Genomic DNA, 22,510 nt, shown 5'->3' on the forward strand with positions numbered 1-22,510 from the left:
TTGAAGGCAAAAAGCTTTCGCGCCGCATCGCAAAACTCGGCGAGACAAACGAGAAAGTGACCCGGCGGCGCAAAGCCACATTCGTCATCTTCAACCCCCCCCCCCCCCCCCCAGAAAAAAGTTTTCAACTCGGAATGCAACAAACACAAGAAAAGAAGAACTGAAAGAAAAAGCCCAGTTGCTCATTTTAAAGCAGAACCCTTGTTTAAAACCCTACTTTTCAAAACCCTCTGTTATTTGAAACCTTAATTCGCACTTAACAATTTGAAACCCTGAATCTGATTTGAACCCCTAACCTGCAAAACGTACCTTCATTTGGAACCCAAACTGTTTTGAAAAAATGGGCTTTAGCCTTTAATCTCAAACAAAACGAGAACGTCTAAAGAGCTCTCGATCCGGCCTCATCCAGCACGAGGACATCCTTCACGTCAGCGGGTTCGGTCCGAGGAACTGCCCGCCGTTGCGCTGCCCTTCCGTCATCCCTTCACCTCACTTTGATGTTTTTGCAACCCACTCTCGTTTCATACGCCAAACTCCTCCTCAATTACGCTCGCTCTTCTTCTTGCGTGTCGGGGCTCCCCGGCCCAACATGTCCGCCGCATTACGGCCGACAAACGAGTGGAGGCGCAGGCCACCTGCCGGAGCCAATTAAGACGGCGGCCGGTGCCAGCGGCGGCGGCGATGCGAGACTCTTTGATGGCCCGGCCGCTGGTTTGTCTCACAATCAGCGCGCTGCTTAATGCGTGACATCTCGTTGCGGTCTTACGAGGAAGGCGTCGTTTTTATGATCTCAGAAGAGTCGTAAAGTTGACAAGAACGACAAACGGTTGCTCATTCGCTTGCCTGCACTCACCAGGGATCGAGTGGCCTGAGAGTTTCAGATGAGATCTCTGACCTTCTCACCATTAATCGCAATCAGCTGCAACTCATTTGTTTGTCTTTTGCACCACAATGGAAAACGACTAAGGACATCAGTGAAGATCAATAATCATAGCCCCGACCTTGAAGTCCCTGATGTCTCCGCCTCCGTCTTCCACCTTTTCTCTATGATAGGCTGCACACACTCAGGGCCACCGATGAGGCTCTTTGAGCAGCCACGCCTGTGGACGACTCGGACTACTGTTTTAGCCACGCCCCCCCAAAAATCAGGAAAAACTGAAATGACGGAAAATAGCTTCACGTTAGATCTCTACAATTCAGTTGTCTTCATGGTTCTCTGTCTTTGCGCATTTTCAGCAATTACCTTCAAATGTGTTGAGAAACAAATCTGTGAATTGTCTTGATAGGGTCTGTTTGTCACCCCAAAACCTGTTCCGAGCAATAACCTTCTGACTCCAAACCAGAGATGGGAACTCACAACTTGGGTTAGGTATTTATTTATTTATTTATTTATTTATTTCCATCCATCCATCCATTTTCTGTACCGCTTGTCCTCACAAGGGTCGCGGGGGGTTGCTGGAGCCTATCCCAGCTGGCTTCGGGCAGTAGGCGGGGCACACCCTGAACTGGTTGCCAGCCAATCGCAGGGCACACAGAGACGAACAACCATACTCACAATCGCACCTATGGACAATTTGGAGTGTCCAATTCACCTGCCATGCATGTTTTTTGGAATGTGGGAGGAAACCGGAGTACCCGGAGAAAACCCACGCAAGCACGGGGAGAACATGCAAACTCCACCCAGGAAGGCCGAAGCCCGGACTTGATCTCACAACCTTTGCACTGGGAGGCGGACGTGCTAACCAGTCAGCCACCGTGCCGCCTATTTATTTATTTATTTATTTATTTATTTTTGGGACAATTGTAACTCGACTTATGCGCGTCCACTCAAGACTTTCGACGTGACTCGGACTCTTCTTTTGGGCCTCGTGAACGTTACGAGTCTCTACGGTGTGGCTTGCTCTCATTTTCTCTCCTTACTCCAAATGTCGATGCGTGTGCGTGCGTCTGCCGACCCGCAAGTTGTCCCTCTCTCTCCTTACCTTTCCGAGCACCCAAGCAACGTCCCGCGCTGATGATAGAGAATAGACAAAAATGTGACAACTGACAAATAACAAACTGGCTGCTGCAGCGCCGCCGTTTGTAGTGAGACTTGGACTTGGACTTGACTTGGACATGTGGGTCAAAGACTTGAGACGTGACTTGGACTTGGCCTTTGAGACTTATGCCCATCCCTGCTTGGACGTATTTCTGATCCTAACATGAACCTTACCTTTTACCCTCGAACCGTAATGTATAACTGGCTTACCCCGAACACTCCATAACGCCAACCCTAAATTTCACCTTTTAAACCTTCATTTTCTAACCCTTACGCCAGAACCCAAAATTCCGAAAGCCTAACCCTATACTCTATCCAGTTGAGGTGGCTGGGGCATCTGGTTCGGATGCCTCCTGGGCGCCTCCCTGGGGAGGTGTTCCGGGCATGTCCTACCGGCAGGAGGCCCCGGGGACGACCCAGGACACGCTGGAGAGACTACGTCTCACGGCTGGCCTGGGAACGCCTTGGGATCCCGTCGGAGGAGCTGGCTGAAGTGGCTGGGGAGAGGGAAGTCTGGGCTTCCCTGCTAAAGCTGCTGCCCCCGCGACCCGACCCCGGATAAGCGGAATTGAAGACGGACCTAACTCTATGCCCATAAAAACAATCCCTCTGATACTTTTTGTCAGCGAGTGTCATTCAAGCTTGTTTTCACTTTCCCGCACAGTTCTTGACAGCACATTTCAACATTTTGTGTTTGGAAAAGTGAAGGTTTGATACATCGACGACACAACAATCACAATGCAGCCTCGAGACTGCTTTTGATTGACAGATGTTTGGACATGTGGCGCAACATTCCTGGGCGGTTGTCAATCGTAAAGATGCGCTTACATCCGCCAAGGAGCTGTCGGCAGTTGTTTGTGGGTGAGAGAAAATGAAAAACATTGGCCAATCGTTTGCAAGAGGCCCAAAAGCTCATTTTCAGGTCGGCCTCGAACCTGGCTGCAAACGAGGATTGCTATTGTGCCAAAATGTGCTGCTGAGCATTCACACTTCTTTGCGAGTTTAAGAACCATTTGACTCGTTTCATCTATGAAAGAAAAGATGTGGTGCAGAAAAGCATCAAAGAGGTCAAAGCTTGACTTCTGGAGTGCCACTCACACGATTCAATTATGAATACTCGGAGGAGGGAAGGTTCAAAGAGACAACTCTGTTTTTTCCTCATTTCTCTCCTGAATCTTGTGTCTTGAAAATAATAACTAGCTTTGCTCTACTCGCAAATTTTCACCGCAGTCATCTAACCCGGACATTAATTCCTAACCCTAATCATGTCCCGGATTCAAAGACCCCTAACATCAACCCCTTAACCCAAAACCTTTTATCTTCAGTCTAACCTTTGCCACCCTAAATCTAATCCCAAACACAGGTTTACCCTCAGCCATTATTTAACCTCCTCAAACCCTCCAAAATCCCAAATCGACCCCATTTACCCGAACCCTAACCTTTCCTAACCTAACCCCTCCCATTGGTGTTCCCTTCTCAAGGCTTTCCCCCCAAAATGTCCTTTCTGAAAGTTTTTCTGCTTTAGATCAGGTTTAGTGTCATTAATCTCTGCGAACCGTGAGCTTGTGAAGCCATTTGAGACTCTTTTGTGATTAAGGGCTGCATAAATACTGTAACCCCGACATGACTTGGCGAACCCATAATCATATTCATATTAAATCATGCACTTGCAGGTGGGATTGTTCAAAGATACTCGTTTCTTTGTTTCCCTAATTTTCTCCCTGGGAAAAAAAAAGGAAGCAGATCAAAGACGCTCTGCAGTTCTCCCGGATGGATAATTGATGCACCTGCGACTTTTAATCAGGCTTCTCATCTGTTATTAACGGCATCGGCGTAAACGTGACGCTAGTAAGTGACTTCACCGGCGACCGGTCGCCTCACAGCGACGGCACATCTTGTTCAGGGCGAGACGTCGACATCTGGCGGTGATGCCGAAGGCGGGGTACCGAGTGGGGGGGTTGGGGGGGGGGGGTTGAGATGTCCCGTGGCAATACATCACGGTGAGATCCAGCGCGGCCATATGCTGCCTTTTAAAAGCCGTCTCTTTTGCCCACTTTGCTTGTTTAAAGAGAGCTGGCAAGCTACTTAAGGAAGCGCTCGTTAGCCAGCGTGTTCGGGAGGACTGCGGGGGGCTTTTTGCTGTCTTATTTCTTTTTTTCTGGCTCTCAAACTGCTGACCAGCGGCTCCCTTTGCTCTCTTCTCGTCGCTTTAGTGTTTGCTTGCCAGTCAGACTGAACAATAATATCACAACATCTTCTGCTTGTGTACAATTGTCATTAACGCTATCCTAAGTGTGACCCTAAAACCAAAACCCCAAACCCAACAATGCCGCCAATCCTAACAACCCGTCTAAAATCTAATCTAATCCATAAATTGAAGTCCAATCCCAATCATCGATCAAAATCTGAATGAAATCCCCTGACCACCTAATCCTTGAATCGAACCCCTTCATCTCAAGCCAAACCCTAAAACCCGAACCTCAACACTATCTAAATTCTGATATAAACCCATTAACTGAACACAACATCTAATGATCTATCTTGACATTTAGGTCAAACCTCGTGTCCACAACCCTAATCCTTAATCATTCTGGAATTAATCCTAACCCTAATCCCAACTCCTTTTTGGGTCCACTTTGCCAGGCAGGGAACGAGATTTTTAAAGAGCGCTGGCAGGCTACTTAAAGTGCTCGTTAGCGAGCGTGTTTTTGGGGGTGCTCTCAAACTGCTGACCAGAGGCTCCCTCCCACTTTTTTTCCTCCCCGGCGACAGTTTGAAGACTCCGGTTTGAAGACTCTCTCCGCCGCCGCCGCCGCTGCGCAATGCTTCCAACCAAAGATGCTACATCGGCAGAAAAGTAACAAGAGCCAATTGTCGTTAGCGTCTGGATGGAAGCCAGCTCTGAATTAAGTGCGGCTGACGGCAGCGAGATCGCAAAAACCCCCCAGAGAAGTCGTGCTGATGGATGTCGAGAGGAGGCTGCGGGGGGGGGGGGGGGGGGGGTTGGGCGTTGCGCTGGTAATCAGACCCTCCACAGGCTTCCCCCCCTTCTTGTAAAATATAAAAAAGTCGTCTCTACTCCGAATTCCTTCAAAGACACCAAAACCCTAACCCTTAAATATTAACCCCCTACTCCCTATTGCCTCAAATCTCTACGCAATAGGCTCGGCCTAAACTCTCATCTCATAATCTCAAATTCAAACCCTATCCTCCGACCCTAACGACCTCCTACAAAACCCTTGAATTTGACCTTAAATCTACCCCTGAACCACATAATCCCTAATTGTAGCCCTATTTTCTTTTTTTCTAATCTCCTAATCCCTAAATCTGCAACCAAACTCTAACTCCCTAATCTCTAACTCTCCGATTAATACTAACCATGAATCCTACTTCCAAACCGCAAATCTTCACCCTAACCTGAGCGCTAACTACATAATCTCTGACACCAACCATGTTCCTCACCACCTGCTTGCGAAATCTGAAATCTAATGTAAACCTGAGTTTTAACCAAATAATACCTAACTCTATTTTCCTAATCCTTTTTGATAACTCATTTCCCCCTGAATCTCGCCATAAATCTCCACACGTACAATATATAGCCCAGCCTCGAACTCCCTCACCCATAACTGAAACCTAACATCCTACCCACGAACCTCAACTCAAACATTCCCGAGTCCGCATTTCCTTATCGCTTACCACTAATCAAACCCAGACCACCATTCCTCACCTTAAGCCAAATTGCGATCCCTAACCCCAACTCCACGATGGCAATTGTGCCTCGGCGGGGTTTCCCGCCATTCTGTGAAGAAAAAGTTGCACCGCCGTCGGTGGATTCACAGACGGGGAACCGCTCATCGTGGGAAGGATCTGTCGGCCGCTGAGTGATGTGAAGTGATGTTCTTTCCTTTCTGGGATGACGGCGCCGAGTGGTTATGAGACAGATGAAAATAAAAAGGAGACTTGAGAAGTGCTCCGGTAGCAAAATGAGCCTCGGCGGTGCACTTTGGGGAACGGATCGGGGAACGGCTCGGGCGACCTCCATGACCTCCGCTGTCAGAACAGTCGCCATCGTCCTCGTAGCCAGACGTGACACTTCCATCACGTTTAGCCGACACGTGTCAAATGAAAGATATTGACATCATGTTTAATGGACGAGCCATTATTTACCAGATTTAACATTCAATGTACTGGATTACGGAATGTATAGTTTCTATGCAGCCTGGAGCAACAGTGTTTCATATTCGTTTGTTCCCATTGAATGAAGCCTGTGCACATCGTATTTCATATTTGTACATCTTATGTAGCGGATCTACATCATATCTAATATCATACACTAAGAATGCAGCATATTTGCATCATATGCATCGGTACGCTACTAATACTCCAAATTCAAATTGTATTTAATACCTCTTATGTATCATAATTACATCACAGTTCATAATTTCTTTGCATCATAAACATCTTTACAGTATAAATTAATTTGTGTTGTTGTATGTACATACCTCTAATGTATACAAATCACATCATATGTCTTATAACTCTCATTTACGTCAAATACAAATTGTACACCTCTAATGTTCCATACATGCATCATACGTAATGTGTGGATTTCTTTAATTTACAACGTCATATTCAATACATATTAATTTACATATTCATTCATATTTACATACATATTCATATTCAATACATTAGTATGTATATCTGATGTAGGATTTTTACATGATATTTAATTTCAATCCACCTCAAATGTACCATATGTAGATCATATATAGTGTGCAATGAAGTTTGAATATTTGCATCATATGTGATTTATTCTTATTATTATTGAGGTAATGTTATCCATTGAAATGAATGGAAACGCAATGAATCTGTTCCAGCCCCAAAACGTGCGTTCTTTAGCCCGTAAGAGCGGTCAAAAAGGAATAATGCAAGATAGAAATAAGAGAAAGTAATTTGTTGCCAACGATGGTCACGCAGCACAAGAAGAAGCACAACATAGATCCATCTGCTCATCCGTGCCAAGACCGTTCATATCAAAAACGTATATCGAAAATAGTACGTAAATAGAGAAAAACATTTTTGGGGGGAGTGAACATTTTCTGCGCAATTTTGTTCGTAAACAGGAACATTGGGAACATCGGAATTCCACTGTAACTCCAATGGAGCATATTTACATCCGATTTATATTTTATATATTATGCACCTCAAATGTTCTATATTACATCATTTTAAATGCATACCTTAATACCTCTGACACAGCAAATATTTATCATATTTAATACATGTCCATCAACTGAACATATTTACATTGTGTATTATATACATCATATAATATTTAATGTTTATATACATTTAATGGAGTATTTTCAAATGATATTTTATGCATTAATAGTTGTGATGTACCATTTATTTCTCGTAACGGCAATGTAGCGTATGTACTTAACATCTCCCCGCCTCTTAACGTATTTCAACAACAACAATTGAAAAAAAAGGTTTTCTGTCCGTATTGTCGCACCCGACATGTAACGTCAGTTCAGCCTTAAAGCAAACGTGTCAAGTGGGGAAAAACAACAGCAGCTGTCTGTTGTCTCTCCAGCCACGGTGAGCAGCCATTGCTTAGCAACGGGAAGTGAGAGGCAGCTCAGCGGCCGTCCTCCTTGCGGCTACGCGAGCGCACGTCTTACAAAACGCTCGCACCTGCGTCACTTCGCCGCATGAAATCAAGTCTCGGCTTTAACATCTGTTTCGGTTTGCGGTTGGCGAGGAAGATCAGTGCGGGCGGGCGCAACAAACTGCGGGAAGGCAGCCATAGCAAAGCAGTAAGTGGAGGGGGCGGTCCGGGGGGGGGGGGGGGGGCATAGAGGGGAACAGTATGAGGACGACAAAACAGGAGTTTCAAAAACAGTCAAGTGAACACAAAGCGAGTGTTCCTCCGTCTCACTCGCACGCATCAGAAGGCAAGAATTGGCGGGTGAACAAAGTTTTAGTTCAGATGTCAAGGTCATAGCAAGGTCATGTACAATATTTATCTGATCATCTCCAAACCATGTCGTTGGCAGTCTCTCACCTGAGTTGGGATTTCGGGTGGTTGTGACACACAGAGAAGGTGAACGGTATGAGATTTTTTCTAATAGGTTTTCTGGTGAGCTAACAAATACACGCACGCACGCACGCACGCACGCACATACACATACTCACCCACACACACACACACACAAAAAAAAAAATAAAAAAAAAATAATAATAATAAAAAAAAAATAAATAAAAATAAAAGAGCAATGATGATGACATTTCCGAATGAACAATACTGAGCTCTTTAATTAAAAATAATAATAAAAAAATAAATAAAAAAAGAAAAAAAAAGTGGAGGGGGGCAGGGGGGGGGCATAGAAGGGAACAGTATGAGGACGACAAAACAGGAGTTTCAAAAACAGTCAAGTGAACAGAAAGCGAGTGTTCCTCCGTCTCAGCAACGCTTGCTTTTTACTCTCACTCGCACGCACCAGAAGGCAAGAATTGGCGGGTAAACAAAGTTTTAGTTCAGATGTCAAGGTCACAGCAAGGTCATGTACAATATTTATCTGATCATCTCCAAACCATGTCGTTGGCAGTCTCTCACCTGAGTTGGGATTTCGGGTGGTTGTGACACACAGAGAACAAAAATACATTTGCAACAAATCACTCGAGTAATTAAAGGCCACGCTTTCTCGAACCGCAAACATTTTGCTCATGTGTCCTTGTTAGACGAAGCATTGAGGAAAAAACTTTGCTTGAAATTGCTTATGATTTCAACTTTTAAAAAAACGGTGCAAATGGCAGAATATGTGCCCTGGTTAGTATGTACTTCATCGACCACATAAGTAACATGTCTATAGCTTCTGTTTTCTCATTTGATAACACATTGACCAAAAACCGATGTGTACACCCTGGACTGGTCGCCAGCCAATCATGGCGATTTTGTTTTTCTGTTTGAGTAAAAAAAAACAAAAAAAAAAACGACCACTTATTAATTTATGAATCACAACTAAACTTTTTATATGTTTTAGTTTATTTATTATATAATACATCAATGAAGCAATTATTTCATGAGAAACATAAACAAAAATACAAATGAGTACAGTTTATTAAATGACATTTAAAAAACTGGCAAAAATAATTCCAACAAAAGTAACAGGACTCTTAATAATGTAAATGCTTGGTTGGCTGGTTTAGAGAATGCAGCAGGCCATACTTGGCCCACCCCTGCTTTACACCCAGCATGAGGTTTTTATAGAAGGAAGTGATTATGTCCAAAGCCATAAACACTCTCTGGATGGACCTCGATCCAAAGAACGTCAGAAGCCAAAAGAATGTTGCTGCTCTTAACACGCTGGCACAAAACTGCAATTTCACTCGAAAAAATGAATTCCCAGCCCTCCATTGAAGCCTTTTCAGTTTCCATTCCACTCTGGCCGGCCCGTTCTCGCCGGTTAATAGCGCTCACCGAATGCTTTGTGGGCCAAAACACTTTTGGTCGAGCGCTTCATCGCCTCGGCTCGCTTCTTCCCATCAATTGGAAATCTGCGGGCATCGCACCTCAGACACCCAATCCCGGCCAGACAACTCCAGAGGGTATTAAACAAACATAAGCCGCCGATGGAGTGGCGGCTGGAGTGCGAGATGGCCGCCGCGATACGATTGCCGGGCGGAGGGAGACGACAATCGCAAGCGCTGCGGAACTGACATGAAGTGGACGAGGGAGAAAAAAAGAGACAACTTTAACACGTTGACACTGAAACGGCCAGACAAAGGAAATAAAGGCTGCAGGCAGAACATTAAAAAAGCCCAAGAACTGGACCTTGACCGGGATGCATCCTGCCATGTGATTGACTGGAGTTTTTGGGACTAAATCATGAGAATAATACGACTTATTTACTATTACGTCCTACTGTCCCAGGTCAATCTTACTGATAACGCGACTTCAAGGTCAAGACGTTGAAAGGGTCACGCCAGGACTTTAATGACCAAAAAACAAGACTTAAAGGATCAGGGAATAATTCAAGACCATACTAGGGCTTTGAGAGGATGAGACTAAATCATGCGAGTCTTTTGGGAGCCAAGACCAAGATTTTGAGTAATGTAAGACTGAGCCAAGAAAGACGGCATGAAATGGCAAAGGAACCCTATTTGGCAGGTGGCACGAAGATAACCCTCGAACCGAGCGCTCACCTGCAATTGCCGTGCCCCCTAAAACCTACCATTTTAGCCTTAACCCTTGACTTTAACCCAAATCCCCAAACCTGAATGATGAAGCTATCCCAAAAAAGACCAGGTCCAAACTAACATTTTGTTAGGTTTGAGTCTGACACAGAAACTGGAGGGGGAAAAAAAACACAAGAACAAGACATGGGACTGGAGTCCAATGAGCTCAATGATGAAAAGAATTCGAGACATTCCTGGGGCGTCCGCGTCTGATGAAAGCTTTTCACTGAGATGACATCATCGCCGTCGCGACCCCCGCCCGGCAAGCCGTCGGATTTAACCCTCAGACGAGCTGGGCCTGGCCGAATCCTGCAAAGGGGCCCGGCCTGGGCGCATCAAAGGCGGGCGGCGTGTAAATAATGAAGACGGCAAAGTGTGAAATGTGTTGATGAAAGTGTTGTGCGGCGCCAGGCAAAGTGCGGCAGACGTTCAGCTTTTAGAGCGCGCTGAGACGCGCCCGCTCCAGGGAGCGTTTTTCGACTTCGGGCTGCCGCTGCAGAGGCTCGCTTCGGATTTCGGGGGGGCCTGAAAAAGGCTTCAGAAAGCCTTAAAGAACACAGACGCGCACATTTTTATGAAGACTTTTCTTTTTTTTCACACCTTGATGCAAGCAGCATCAAGGAAATGTAACATTTGAAAGAAACGATTTAACTTTACCCTCAAGTAAATTGCGTTGCACTTACAATATGATGTAAATATGCCACATTAGAGTTGCATAAACATTAACATTGTGCAACATTCCATAGGATTGAAATATGGTACATTAGAGGTACATACAAAAAGTACATAGAATACCTTACAAGCCTATAGAATATTGAATATTATGTGAATATGATACATTAGTGTTACAATCATGACATCGAATGCAAATATGGTGCTTGAGAGACGTATTCAATATTAAATATGTCGCTCGTGCCATACTTCCAAAACGCTCACTTTTCAGGAGACCCCAAGAACAGCGTGTTTTTGTTCAACCATTAACATCGTTAACGGGAGCAAGCCAATTTCTACACTTCTAATTGGTCAATAATTTGTCCCCAAAAACATATTTGTGTGAACTGACAATGCATACATTTACATTTAGGAAGTTCCAGACGAATGCCAGCTATATGTAGTGGTGGAGGTGTATAAACAATGAATATGTAAAATGTGTGCTATGCACAATAAATATGACGTATTGCACATATTAGTGGTACATACATACAAAACGTCAACGTAAATATGCTCCCTCAGAGATGCATACACCATAAAGTAGCCCATAAAGCAGTATAAACAATAAATATGTCAATATGGTACATTCTTGATGTTTGTATACACTAAGTGTGATGCAAATATTTGTAGACCAATAAATGAGACGTGCTGGCGACCAGTTTAGGGTGTACTGCCCGAAGACGGCTGGGATAGGCTCCAGCACGCCTGCGGCCCTCGTGAGGATAGCGCTTCAGATAATTGATGGACGACTGGATATCTTACATTGAATTTCCATACCTAACATGTGATCATATATATTAGTTATACACATGACACATAATGTAAACATGCTGCAATTGGACGGCGACTCATCCAGGATGTGCAGGATGTGGGATAGGTTCCAGCACACCTACAAAATAAAAATAAGTGTTCTTGAAAACGGATGGATGTATAATGTAAATATGGTACAGTAGAGGTGTTTAGAGCATGAAATATAATGTCTGTATTTAAAATGACATTTGTGTAAAATATGAAGAGCATGTTTGGTCGCAATCATTAAAAGTTGATGTTAAGTACGATGAAGAGTCTTTAGTCGGTGTGTAAATATTTGATGACGTCGTCGCGAGCTCGTCTTGGCGCGCCGCCGCCGCCGCCGAGCTCGGCTGACGCCGCACATGCGACGGCCAGAGATTTTCCAGCCGTGTGCCTCCGTTTTCTGGTTGACGTCAGGTGAGCGCCGTGTTCAAATTGGGTTCATTTGGGTGTGACAAAACCTCCAAACACGAGCCGGCGCAGGTAGAAGAACGCCCGCCGCCGTGCTGGTACGCTGAGCAGCTCAAGCTGCCGCGTTGCGCTTCACGTTATCGATCCAATTCGCCGGAATGAAAGAAATCTTTGCCAGCAGCGTCGTTCCCTGAAAGAGGTCACCCGCAGCCAGCGCACTGATGCAACTTGGCAGTTTTGTTGACAGATTTTGCAGCTTTTTTGGATGAGCGTCGTTACTACGCAAGCAAATTTTAGATCCGTCCTTAGCGACATTCCCGGAAAATGAGTTGCTAACACTGATTCGTGGCTCAAAGGGCTGCGTTTGCCTCCTCGTTATCTGCATACACTTCGCTAAGGCATTTTGGGCTCCAATTCCAGGCCAGACTTGAATGTTTTATGAGTTGAAACCATCTCGCCTCTGCCCGATTGGCCGTTGGTTATGAGCTGTGCCACTTCGCTCCCGGTAGGTCTCGCGCCAAAGACTGGGAAGACGCTGGGACATTTTCATTTTCAGTCATTCGATCCAATTTGGAGAGCACGAGGATATGCGTAGTTGCAATTCTGCTGAGAGAAACAGAAACAGCAGCACACACCTGCTGGCTGCATCACAACAAAACAGCAAAACACGAGGATACCATGACTCCAAAATTCAGTTTAAAAACTTTAAGGGTTGGAGACCAAGACAAGACTGAGATTCGGCCAAGACATTCTTTGGCAGCATGGAACCAAGTCAAAAACAAGACTTTGTGGAGTTAAGACCAGGTCAAGATGAAGACCAAGACAAATCAAGACTTTGAGGGGGTTCAACCTCTCCATCCATCCATCCATTTTCTTAACCGCTTTTCCTCACAAGGGTCGCGGGGTGCTGGAGCCTATCCCAGCTGGCTTCGGGCAGTAGGCGGGGTACACCCTGAACTGGTTGCCAGCCAATCGCAGGGCAGCCTCTCCAGTTAAGGCCAAAATGTTGAGGGGTAAAGACCAACCAAGATGACAACAAAGTCAACACCGGGGCTTTAAGGGGTTGCGACCCTGTCGAGACCAGTACTTTAAGGGATTCAGACCAAATAAAGACTAAGACTAGATCAAGACAAAGTCCAAGGGACACAAGCAACCGTGTCATAACCACGATTCGGAAGGTGGTGACTGGAGGGAATAAGGCTGATTCAAGACTAAGACCAAGTCCAGCCTAAGACTGTGAGGGGTTCAAACTAAGTCATGACTGAGGCCAAGTCAAGAACAAGACTTTGAGTTCTTAAGACGCACTGATTTCACAATCACTGCTTTATTACCCATTCACAAAAGATAGATATTAAAAAAATAAGAAGTTGTGCCATCTCCTCTGTTAAATTTCCACTTCCTCTCTGCCAGTATGAATCATTGTTATTGTAATTACTTTGAGGCAGTTCTTGTATGTTGGTGGATGGTGTGCCTAATTAAATGTCACATAAATGTATGCAATAAAGAGTATTTATATGATTTTTACCACCAGTTATTTCTTGGATGTTTACAGGACGTCTATTATAGAAAAAAAAATGAATGCAAGAGTATTTTATGAACCTGTCTGGCTTTTATAAAAATATCATATTTATGACTTCATTATGGGCTAAATTGATTGATTTTTTTTCATTGGTATATTTCTTTTTTGTAGCTGCTCGTCTTCAGCCAGCCTCGCTGACACATCACGAAGAGGAAGTGCAGCGTTGGTAAATTTACACCGAGATCAATCTACAATCCGAACCTCCGCCGAGGTAATCACCCGAATGTTCGACCATACCACAAACGAGCTGATTGGTGTTTGAATATGTCAAGAATGTTATTATTTTGCCGGCATGTGCAAACGAAGGCTCGACAGGCACAATTCCAAACGTACAAACAGCTTCCCGTCACTTGAATCGGTGAGAACGAGTCAAGTCTGGGATTCTCAGGATTTAAGACTCAGACTAAGAGTTAGAAATAACACCAAGTCAGACCAAGACTTTGAGGGGTTGCGACCGAGTCGATACTACCGGTACGTCCAAATCAAATCCAGGGGTGTAAGGAGCAGAGATAGAGTCAAATCAAGACTCTGAGGGCTTAAGATACATTCAAGAATAAGTCATCTGAGAACAAGTACAGACCAACACTTTAGGGATTCGAGATCAAGTCAAACCAAGACATTGATGGATCGAGATCAAGTAAAAGGCCAGAACTTTGAGGAGTTGAAGCCGGATCAAAACCAAGGAATTCAAACCAATTGAAGACTTTAAGGAGCCGAAAACCATGAAGAACCTGAAGAGTCTGAAACTAAGTCTTAGCCAGAACTTTGAGGGGTTTGTTCCAAGGCCAGTTGATACCAAGACCCGGGTAAAGCTTGTAGAACTGTTGTTGAATCTTCATCATGTCGGCAGAAATAATGATATATTTATATTTTTAAATAATTATGACAACTGATCTCACGAATCCCAGTGATTTAAAATGTTATCCAAAAGGTATCTTGTCCTACATTCGGCAAATCAACTAAGTACTCGCTTCCAAGCTGACGTGATCTTGCAGTGCGGGGGTGCGGGAGTAAAAAAGCAAAAGCTCGTAAAAAGATGAAAAAGTTTATTGCTGGTGTCGCTCATAAAGAAACACGCGACGGAGACTTTACAAGCCAAACTCGGCAGTGAAGCCCTGCTGATAATTATACCGCACAGGACGCATCATTAAAAGAACTCACTGAAAGCCAATAACATTCGTGCCACTCGGCACCATAGCTCAATAAAAAGCAGTGGCGGGCCGTTCATTTGCTTCGCGGTCCTTCAGCGGGTCTTATCTGATGTAATCCGCCGCCATCGCATCGACAAAATTAAACAAACCATCAATAATATACAAAAACGCAACACATCAGCACAGAATGAAAGTCCGCCGTGTGCATCATCTAGAAAAGTTTGCAATATTTGTCCAATGACAAAAACATGCTTAAATCTTAAATACAATGTCACACTCCCAGATTCGGATTATTAAATGTATGTGTGGAGATCGCTTCAAATATGTTTTTCTCGTCCAACAGGTTTGTGACCAACTATTCAGATGATGGAAAAATGTGGACATTAATTGTGGAAAGTTTGAAATCTGGCTCAAGAAAGAAAACAGTTTAAGCGAGATGAGCCACTGATTGAGAAATGACATGGAAAGCCTCAAATCTGATTGGACCAAAAAAGTTTAGATCCACATGCACGTACTTTTAAGAAGTGCAGTGAAGAGAAACGCTACCAAATATCACCACTGGTAAAAAACCTCGCCCGAGACACAAGGGTCCAAAAATAATTGACGAATGTTCCGGATCCTGCGCTTATTAGGCCAGCCGCTAGTTTCTCAAACACCAGAAGACTACGGGGTTGCTGAATTAGAGATGACACTGGTGACAGTCGGCCCAGGGTTCCGCTAGTGAATGATAGCGGCCAAACAGGAAATCGGAAGGGGGCTATCAGGCCGCAGGAAGTTTTCACATGTCCAAAAGAAAAGAACAAACAGCAGCACTAAATGAAAATGGACCGGACATGAGATCGTGAGCAGAGTTGACTTTAGACGCACATGTTTATGCCGTCAATTCATTATGCAAGTTTCCTGAGTATCAGGGTTATTTGCAGAGGTGGCAAATCCAGGTCCAGAAAGTAAAACCTTGCCGCAGTTTGGCTTTAGCCCCAGATGCTAGCTCGCTAGCTAGCGAGCTAGCTCCTTAGCAGGTAAACAGGCACCATAGGAGCTAGCTAGGGACTCAAAGCTAGCTAGCTAGCGCCTGTGGCCAAACTGTGGCAGGATTTTTACGTTCTGGATCTGGATTTGCTACTTCTGGTTATTTGTAGTCATTTATTTCTAATGTCCAACACACTTTATTTTTTATCAAGCAAAGAAATTACCAATAAGTATTTGTTGCATTACCTCTTTACGCTCCCTATCACTTGAAAAAGAGATTTGTAATCTCAGTGGGACCAACATTCCAAAATATAATTATCGATGACACCTGGAAGGAGGAATCAATTACGACAACTGTCTGACGAGTGGACCGAAGTTGCGTGACCCATCGTGCTAGTCCTCTGCCTTGCAAAGTCAACCAAAGTGGAGTACGTCTACATTAGCTTCCTCACACTAAGCGGTCATTTTGGACTCGAGGAGTCAAGTGTGTTAGATTCTTGTCGTTTGTCAAGCGCGGTGAATTGCGTGGGGCCAACGGTGCTTTTCATAAAAATCCCGGGGAGAGTCAATGATTTCCTTCATTGACAAAAAGGTGCGAGGCTCTCAATCACTGTCGGCACGCTCAAAGCGCCGCCGCCGATGACAAATGTAAGTGAAAAGCCTCCTGACGCCAGCGTCTGATGGCTTTGCCGCTTTGCCGTCTGTTGGGAATTCATCCCAATCAATCCTGACAAGTTGGCTCCTTCAAAGTTGCGGTGGTTACGCACCTCTGAGCCGGATAGCGTTTTGTTATGTTAGCTTGCAGCAGCGTAGCGCATCAGTGATTAGCAGCTCTGCCTCGCTTTTTGGAGTTCCTGGGATAGTTTGCATTTTCTCACCCTTGCTTGCCTTGGTTTTATTCCGGTACTCTGACTTCCTCCCACATCCATAAAAAATGGTTAGGCCATTTGAAGGCTCTAAATTGTCCACAGGTGTGAATGTGAGTCTGAATGTTTATATGCTCCCTGTGATTAGGGTTGCAAACTCCCTGAAAAATAAATAAGGGACATCACTGGCGATCCGGTGCAAGAAAAAAAAAAATCTATATTTTTCTCGTACTTTCTCGACCTGTTTTGCTTCCCAGTTCTCTCAGTATCTTTCTGCCTTTTTTCGAACTCGTACCCTTCTGCAGGTTGGATCGCCGCTCTGCTATGGACTGTATTTCCGCAAGCAACATTATGTCGACCAATAAGATGAGCGGATTCTTTTTGGTCATCCTCGTGAATGATTAATTCCATTGACATATTATTTTTGACTCACAATATTACGGGACAAAGTGCGTCCGGTGACTACTCAATACAGGACGTGTACTTATAGTTCTAAATATGGAACAATTCCGTATTTCAAGGGACGGTTGGCAACCTTACCTGTGATTAGCTGATGACCAGTCCGTTGTTTGTCTTTATGTGGCCTGTATATCATGTGATTGACATGAAAATAAATGCGACATTTGCCACTCGAAGAGGGACGTGCGGTCTCGCTCTGTTTTGATTGACGCGTCGCAATGAATGAAGAGTCTATCGAGCGGTTGCGGTCCGTCTTTTTCTCATCATCACCGGGAACATCAGTAATTTCCATCAGGACCACGCCGGTGTCCCCTGACAGTCTCCGTGCGTGAGCCGACATCCATCAGGGGAAATGATTGAATTAGGCGGAAGGCCCACTCCCGGGTGTCTCACTGTGATGAGAGCGGGGGGGTGCGAGGTGTGTGTGTGTTGGGGGGGTTAGCTAATTAGCCTTTTATTTCTGGGGACCCAAACCACCGTCCCACAGGGCCTCGCCAGGCTTTTTTCTACTCGTGAGCACTCTAATGTGTGCTGGATGGTCTTCCTTCAATGACACCTGTCACTTTTCCAGCCGCCGTCTGCCATCAGGTAAGCACTCGACCACGTTCTCTCACGCTCTACGGCGCTCAGGAGACTGCGACTACGAAACTACAAAGTGTTTGAAGGCGCTCAGACCTCCTACAAGGTTGCACAGGAGTCTTTTCACACTGCGCTGCTGTGCGTTTGATGCTTGGTTCGCTTTTTAGGGTCTCTCGCTACGGTTGGGAGAATGCGGCAAAGACAAAACCAAAGAGCTGACTCCGCCACGGAGCTCCTCCGCGTGTTTGCTTGAACACTCCGTTGCCTTGGCTTAGTCTTGGACCCGTAAAATCTCTGTCAAGATAAGTCTTTGATTACGTGCCGTTAACTGGGTCTCAACCCGTCAAAGTCTTGGTCTGTTTTGATTTCATCTCTGCCCTTTAAAATGTTTGTCTCAGCATCATGAAGACTTTGTCTTGATTTGGTCCTAGTTCATCAAAGTCTTTGTCCAGGCTTAATCTTAGCTCCTTGAAGTCTTGGTCTCAGCCTTGTTTTGACCATAACCGTCATCATGCTTCACCTCCCTTGACCTCTCGACCTGATCTCAGATTGTGTAGTCATAACGGGGTCATAACCTCAAAAATCTTGGTCTTGACTTTACAACCTCCTAAATATTTGTCTGGTCTTGAAGTGCTGAAGTATTTGCCACTACTTTGTCAACTTCTAAAGTCTTGGTAGGATTTGGCTCAGGCTCAACCCTTCAAAGTCCTCAAAGACTTGCCTTGACTCTTGGTCTTGACTTGGTCGTAACCAAAGTCTTGGAATTTGATTTATTTTTGGGGATTGATAAAAATGAGCAGCTTAGCATCCCCGACAAGATGCACACTTCAGTGCTATGCAGAGCTTCAGCATTGATCTGACCCGGCACTGACACAAAGAACTTCAGCGTCCCAGTGAAAAGATTGTCTTGTCTTTTCGTACGGCGAGTGAAAATGATGAGTCCGCGTTGTCAGATCACAACACTCACGCGAGCCCCCCATTGTGCTGTTTGTGCTCCCCGACACATGAAATGATTTCATCAAACGACGTGTCGTCCGTGTGTGTAAACGCTGATCTACGTTCAATCTAAAACACAGCAACACTGGAGGATGTTTTTTTTTTTTTTTTTTTTTTTTGCGGTTTCAGCCAGAGATGGGCGGCTGATGCAATTTGAGGGAGGCGGAGGATGTTGGGAGGAGTTTGTGGGAGTTGTTATCGAGGGCAAGAGCCGACACGACGCAGGAAAACGAGATAAATCAGAGGAAGCAAAAGGAATTAGCCAGTACGAGAGGCAGACTTTGTATCTGGAGGCGAAGAGAGCACTCGTCTCACGCTACATCTCATGCTACATCTCAGACCCGAAACGACGCCATTGCATCGTGCATGTGGGTGGATGGGTGGGCGGTGTGAGGGGGGGGCAGTGGGGAGGCAGTTGCCCCGGGCGCCAACTTTTGTGGGGAGTAACATTTCAAGAGAGATTGAAAAAAAATTATAAATTGTAGTAGAAGGATGTAGTGACTCGGAGGAGTGCAAATGGGTTTAATTCGTGAAAAAAACATGTTTTGGAATTGGCGTAAATAGCCAAATTGACCAAACAAATGCTTGCTGCAAACCAAAATGTCCGCCGTCCTGCCCGATTCCATGCATGCTCTACACTGTTTTGTTCTCGGTCATTCGTTCCGTCGGCAGCGGGTCAAATTGACCCGTTAATAGAAGCAGACATAGCAGGAGTGTTGAAAGTAGCGAGTGCGCATTTCCAATCATTTGCTGAAGCCATTTAAGGAGAATCATTCGGACCCCAAACATCCGAATTCAAATCTATGAGTTATTTTGTCACGCTATCATGTTCCAGGGTCACTTTGCTCCCGGGCATGCGTAATGTCTGAAAGAAATCCCAGTAAACACGGTGTTTGTTCCTGAGCATTTTAATCAATATTTAGTGTATTACCTCTCACATGTTGTGCTACGAGGATCATTCATTAATGTCAACATCTTACAAATGTACAAATATATATTTCATTGCATATGTTGTTTTACACTTATTAAGCCAAACAGATGTTTGACGGTGAAAAATGACCTGATTTACAATAGCTCTGGGTCAGTTTGACCCAGGGTGAGTGCTGGCAACAAACCGTGTTTATATTTATGACTCTATTCATAATTAGAATAGCAGCTCTCACTTTGACATATTTGTTTCCTTTTTCAGGGTCAACTGGCCACATAACAAGAGGGGGGTGAATATAAGTTAGAGGTTGCTTGAGTTGAAAACATTCACATTAAAGCCGACACTGAGATATGGATGTTAAACATTTACTTTAGTTTTAGAGTTAAAATGTAAAACAAGCCGACTGGTTGGCATTGACAGTGAATCAGCGCCCAAGTGGACCCTCATGCATTTATGCATTTATGCATTTATGCATAAATGCATGCATACGGCGGTAATACGCCACAACGCTGGCTCTTGAGTACATACAAACACGCGCGTGATGCTACATTAGCATGCAGCCGGCCCGCAGAGCCGCTCAGACGTGTCGACCCCCCGCCCCCCGCCCCCGCCCCCGCCCCGCCTCCAGCCTTTCAAGCTGCTTCAATTTCATCTGATCTCAAAGATTTATGAATTTGGAATTGAGCAGATAAGGCGTCCGCTCATATCGCCGTTAAGCCTGTCACGCCGCAGCGTTTTTTAGGGGCCGGGCGGGGTTGCCATGAGCTGAGAGCGACGGCCAATCAGGAGCCAGCGTTGTCGCCAACCTCTTTTCCAGCTGCATGGATGTAGCATGTCGCTTGCATGCGGCTAAAACTTCGTAAGTCACCATTTGGTACATTTCAAAAATGTTAAATATTGGTCAGTCCGCATGTGTGGGAGTTATTTATTTATTTTGACCAATTATTGAGCTATCTAACATGTTGAAAATGGCTTCCTTTCTTTGATGACGTCATTTTAATGGTTGACTTTTTCTTGACTACTTTAAAGGTACAAGGATTTGACCCGACGATATTTATGTCATATTAAATGTTTATCACAGTAATAATGGTAGCATATTAGCATCATGTTTTATTCATGTACCTCTAATATATCATATTACATACCTGGTTTTCCTCTAATGTAGCTTATTTGCATTATATTGAATGTCTAGACTTGCTAGAATTCTAAGCGGCAACAGCATAACATCGCCGTTGTCGTTCCTTCACGCTAAACATTGGACGGCTTTTTATTGGTACTTCTCTTCTGTTATTTGCAGTTTTAGCCACAATTTTGTATTTATTAATTTCTTAGAGAACCTCAACACAATTGGACCGCTGTGCTTCATTTACAATTACGCTGCGATCGCAAGTTTACAAATGCAGCATGCCGGTGCCGTCTTTATCATCTTCCTCTCATCCATGACCAACTTTTAATAACATGTCGACTGGACAATCGCCATTTTTAAATGTAATCTCAGTCTTAGTCCAGTCTCAAGCTAGCATTTTAGTCTTTATTCTTGTCCAAGAAAACAATTGTATTCGTCTAATTTAAGTCAACAAAAACAGGACAATCATTTGACTCCTGTATTTTTATTTTTTATTTATTTCAGCAGATTGTGTTGAACATTTCGAATTTAAAACTATTTCACATCAAATGTTCTCTTATTATTTTTGATGAAAAACAAATTGACACACAATTACAGTACATCAAGAAGTGGCTCCGATGGCTCCATGCTATGAGCTAGTAAGTTAGCTAGCATTGGTTAGTGGCCGGATTAACATTATTGTTGGGACGTTACAGCCGTTGGATTAATGTTACGTTACGACTATAATTGATTTCCTATTTTTTAACCTTTGAATCCACCTCCTGTCTGTCCCGTGCGTTTGTGCATGTTGCACTCACGAGCTGCAGATTTTAAAAGGGGGCGTGTCACTGTGTGTCACATGACAGTGTCACAGGGACAGGTTAGCAGACAATATTTGACAAAATCATATCATTTTCATCTCGTTTTTGTTCATGAACTAAAATGTCCATAACATTTGACTCCAGTTTTTAATAATTGAACTAAGTGCATTTCCGTCTCGTCTTCATTAGTCGACGAAAATGCATCCCGATTTGGATTCTTGTTGGCACTCTCTGTGTCTGCCAGTACGCCAAAACTTCCCGCCAGCTCCCGAGTGGAATCACGCCAGCGTTGGGTTCCTCCCGGCCCGCCTCAAGGTTTGCCGCCGCTTTGATGGCGGTCTGAAGCCTCCGTCGCCACCGCTGTCAAAGCGGCGAAAGGCTCTGCTCCGGGAAGCTGTCAGCGCCGCCCCAGCTCTACTGTGGCCGGCGCTGTTTTGACCCGCCGATGTTTTGACACTTCAAAAGCAGCCCGGCTGCTTGTTCTGCGCTCCACAGGCCTCCTCACCTTGTCTCTTCCCCTGCGTTCGCCTTTGATTCCTGCTCAGATTTACAGCGGCTCATCTCCCCGAGACCAGATTTGCGCTTTGTCTGCACGCCGCGCCATCAAATATAAATGCCGACCGTACAACGAGGCGGCGTGACGTTCTGCAGGAGACAACTTTGTTTCGACCATTTCTTTAAAAAATATATAAAATTCCACGTTTTGTGCATCTGAAAATCTGTTCAATAAATATGACATGTCAACAAAGTTAAGAATTGGAGTTTTGTCAAATTTGAATGCCAAGATTCTCCCTTTTAAAGAAATGTCATATTGGATCCAAATAGCTGCATCGTGTCGGCCCTGACAAAACCATATCGGTC

At 44.6% G+C, this 22,510-nt stretch overlaps 1 long non-coding RNA gene across 2 annotated transcripts in view; it reads left to right on the forward strand.

Moving 5' to 3' along the window:
- The window catches only part of LOC147167763 (uncharacterized), an 81,498-nt gene extending 59,524 nt beyond the window's left edge, over positions 1 to 21,974 (forward strand). For both annotated transcript variants that reach the window (XR_015096324.1, XR_015096323.1), the window contains 2 exons: positions 13,887 to 13,986; positions 21,839 to 21,974. This is a non-coding gene — a long non-coding RNA (uncharacterized LOC147167763). The remainder of the gene's footprint in view (positions 1 to 13,886; positions 13,987 to 21,838) is intronic.
- Positions 21,975 to 22,510: the final 536 nt, after the last annotated feature.

This window comes from Leptonotus elevatus, chromosome 10 (genome assembly GCF_054856555.1).
Source record: "Leptonotus elevatus isolate MCC_2025b chromosome 10, RoL_Lele_1.0, whole genome shotgun sequence".
Taxonomy (NCBI): Eukaryota; Metazoa; Chordata; class Actinopteri; order Syngnathiformes; family Syngnathidae; genus Leptonotus; species Leptonotus elevatus.